The following is a 4,251-nucleotide window of genomic DNA, read 5'->3' on the forward strand; positions in this document are numbered from 1 at the left end:
CTAGATGGCAATCATTGGGCCTTACACTTAGAACCATTGGGGCGTAGTAAATAAATATTTGTGAAACGAAAAGTAATGAACAAGAAACTCCTTCTGGGTTTGTCTTATCCAGTAAGCAAGGATAAGAAGATATCACATGAGAAATGCTTTGGGTTTATTTTATTTCATTTTTGAGATGTGGCCCTGGCTAGCCTGTCACCCGTATAGACCAGGCTAGCCTCAGACTTTTGGAACTCTTCCAGCCTTATCTCCCAGTGTGGGATCATAGCCATGTGCCACCATGTCCAGCCCCATCTTCCTTCCTTTTCTTTTCTTTTCTTTTCTTTTCTTTTCTTTTCTTTTCTTTTCTTTTCTTTTCTTTCCTTTTTTCTTTCTTCCTTTCTTCCTTCCTTCCTTCCTTCCTTTCTTTCTTTCTTTCTTTCTTTCTTTCTTTCTTTCTTTCTTTCTTCAGACAAGGTCTCACTATAGCCCAGGCTGGCCTTTGAGTCTGTGATTCTCCTTCCTTAACCTCCTGAGTATTGCTGGGATTACAGGCCTGCACCACCAGTTCCAGATAAAACTTTATTTTCCTTTTTATTTTAATTGTCAGATGATAATTGTATATATATATATATGTGTGTGTGTGTATGTATGTGTATATATATATATATATACATATATATATATGGTATAATGTGATGTTTATGTTATGGAATGATTAAATCAAACCAATTAACAAATCTGTTGCATCAGATACCATTTTTGTGATGAAAACATTAAAAATCTACTCTTTTTGAAAATTTGAAATTCGCAATGAATTGATGTTTTGTTTAGTTTAGTAGGTTTTTTTGGTGCTATTTCAATTACTGCAGTTTATTTCTCCCATTCAACTAGAGAATGTTTTATAGCATGAGTCTGAACTTTCTAACATGAGCAGATTGTATACAACACATTCTTATATACACTGGGACTGGTTCTAGAAGAGTAGTTCTTTCAGGATGTTCAGCTCCCCACCAGCCAAGGTGTAGGCATCTGACCCCAGCAGGTCCCACCCTTCTGGAACGTGTATTGGATGGATGTGAAGAGAAGAAGGACCCTCCAGCCTGTGGGACCCTCTTTCTCCCACCCTTTCCAGATCAACACTTTCAGTCCTGTGAGTTGCCTACCTCCTTCCAGAGATCCCTCCTTTTCCTGAAGGCAGCCCAAGTCTCCATTTCTTGCTTATTGATGAAAAGAACTCCAGTATTTGCCTAGACTTGTCCCTTTCTGAATTCAAGCACATACCATCCTGCATAAGGATCGTGACCCTATGAGGTAAAGAGACCAACCTGGGCTACCTGTGTGAAAAAGTTGTATTAAATGAGAAATGTGCAAATTTTGTTTGTAATTGTATAGAACAGTTAACATTCTGGAAAAACAAAAGTCATGTTGAATATTTCAAATGGTGCCCGATTCCATACAAACAGTTGGGGGTACAGGCTAATAAAGGCTTAAAGCAGGAACAGAAAGACAACCCAGTTATTTATCACCACTTTCAATTCCCCTAGGAATTGATATTAAGTTCAGGAAGCAGCTACCTTGCCTGACTGTCTGCTGCAAGGCCTCACTGGAGACACTCCCATGGTCATACCTCAGATGTCTATAGCAGCTAGTAGTCAGCTTGGGTTCTGAGCGCATAAGGCATGGGAAAAACAACAGAAAGAAGACAGACTTTTGAGCCATGAGGATTGAGAACCTGGCAAGGAGTGGTGCTTTTTCTTTCTCTTATATCCCGACAAAATATCCCAACAAAACCTTGAGAGGACAATCTTAATGGGAATTTGGAGAAAGCAATTCATAGCACTAACATCTCTGAATGAAATAAACAATCTGTGAGCTGATGGGAGAGAGGCAAAAAATCTACCACAAAAGCTCACATCATTTTTAGGATCAGTAAGAGATTTGAAAATACAATCCTCCAGCTAATTGGAAATTTTCAATGTAACCCTGACTGGATGTAAATTATGCTGTTATTGGACTATGCTTAAAGACCTAAGGGCACAAATTTGGAACCCACACATTTTCTAGCATTTAGTAATGGCATATGAACATATCAGTTGGGAAAATTGTCTCTCCATGCGTTCATATGAGGTACAGGGGGTTCAGCAAGATTGTTGTGATTAGTTCAACGAGGAAACTGGCATTGATGTAAAGCTATCATAGCCATCGAAAGGTCTGTAATTGTAAGGTCGTTTACAAATTCCTGTCGAAATTGCTTTCAAAATTCATTAGAAAAGTTCTGCGGGTGTAACTTAGTAGTCACAAGTGCCTCGTTTGAGCAGGTTCTAGGTTTAATTCCCAGCACCAAAATGGAAGAAAAATAAATTCATTATGATCATTGGGAAAAATATGTTGAAAGGGAACTTATGCATATATCAGATGTATAAATCTATCAAACTAACAGATTTTCTTTGGAAAATTTGCAAAATTACTAAAAATGTTGAGATTAATCAATGTAAGGTTAATTTTTGTTGTGGTTTTCTTTTTTAATTATGTGTGTGTGTGTGTGTGTGTGTAGTTTTGCCCACATGAATCTCTGTACTGTGTGCATGCCTGGTATCCTTGGAGGTTAGAAGAGGGTCTCAGATCCCCTAGAACCAAAGCTACAGAAGCTGGTAGTTGCCATGTGGGTTCATGGTAATGGTACCCAGGTCCTCTGGAAGAGCAAGCAGCCAGGGTTTTAACCACTGAGCCTGAGCCATCTCTCCAGTTTGTTTGTTTGCTTCTTCCCTCTCCTTTTCCTTCCCCCCATCTTTCTTTCCTTCCCCTCTTCCTCTTTTTTGTTTTTTGTTTTTGTTTTTGTTTTTTTGAGACAGGCTCTCTCTATGTAGCCCTGGCTACCCTGGAACTTTAGACCAGACCAGACTGGCCTCCAATTTACAGAGATTCACCTTCCTCTGCTTCCCAAGTGCTGGGATTAAAGGTGTGAGCCCTATGCCCAGGCTGGTTGGTTTCTTTTACAATGGGGACAAAATAAAACCTGGGATGAAAAATGTCTCTCTAAGCTGGTGTTTTGGCGCACGCCTTTAGTCCCAGCACTCGGGAGGCAGAGGCAGGCAGATTTCTGAGTTCAAGGCCAGCCTGGTCTACAAAGTGAGTTCCAGAACAGCCAGGGCTATACAGAGAAACCTTGTCTCGAAAAAACCCCCAAAAAATTAAAAAAAAAAAAGAAAAGTAAGAAAAAGAAAGAAAGAAAAATGAGAAAAATGTCTCTCTAGGCTCTGTGAAACAACTTGTTGCCCAAGCATTATGGCCTGACTTCAATCTCTGGGACCCATGGTAGAAGCAGAAATCCAACTTTGGAAAGTTGTTCTCAGACTTCCACACACCTAACATGCACATGTGTGCACTTGCTCCTGTGCGTGAGCTTTATAAATTGAAATCAGCTTTCAGTTGAGCTGGTGAAGAGTTAAACTAAATGTGACACATGCATGCCACCTATGCTACTGAGCAAGAGCCAAGAGAACACTCTGCTGGAGATGTGGCTCAGTTGGTAGAGCACTGGCCTATTAAATCAGAATCAGATAAGTGCATTTTATAATTTTGTTCTGTTTTCCCACTCTATGTGCCAGGCTAGCCTAGGCTCTCCAGCTTCAGTGATTATCTTTTTCCCATTCTCATCTCCCAGGAGTGCGGAGACTAAGGAGTTCTAGGAGTTCAAACTCGGGCCCTCATATTTTCGTGCCAAGTTCCTTACCCCCAGCCCTAAATACCTATTTAAAAAAATTACAAGCCTTTCACCTCAGCTCTTGGCAGGCAGAGGCAGGCAGATTTCAAGGCCGGCCCTGTATACAGAGTGAGTTCCAGGACAGCCAGGGCTACACAGAGAAACCTTGCCTTAAAACTAAACAAGCAAATACCAAACCCCAGCTCCAAACAGTAAAAATCTCAGAGCTGAACTGCATGTGGTTGTATAAACCTGTGATCCCTGCACTGGAGATGTTTAGGGCAAGAGGACGAAGTTTTCAACACTAGCCAGGGCTACATAGCAAGATCATGTTTAAACAAATAAATAAGAACAAGATCAATGCTTGCCAGAGATGCAGAAAAAGGAAGAGGGTTGAATAGCTGAGTCATGGAGGGCTTGGGGAAGCAGTAAAACTATTGTGCATAATCTTATAATTAGTGATGGATACATGGCATACATTTGCCAAAAGCTTTATAATACACAACCCAGAGATTGAGCCTTAATACAATGAATAGACATTAATGTAGCCTTACTGGCTCATTGGT

The sequence above is a fragment of the Mus caroli genome, unplaced genomic scaffold (assembly GCF_978045245.1).
Source record: "Mus caroli unplaced genomic scaffold, Mus_caroli_1 scaffold_5, whole genome shotgun sequence".
Taxonomy (NCBI): Eukaryota; Metazoa; Chordata; class Mammalia; order Rodentia; family Muridae; genus Mus; species Mus caroli.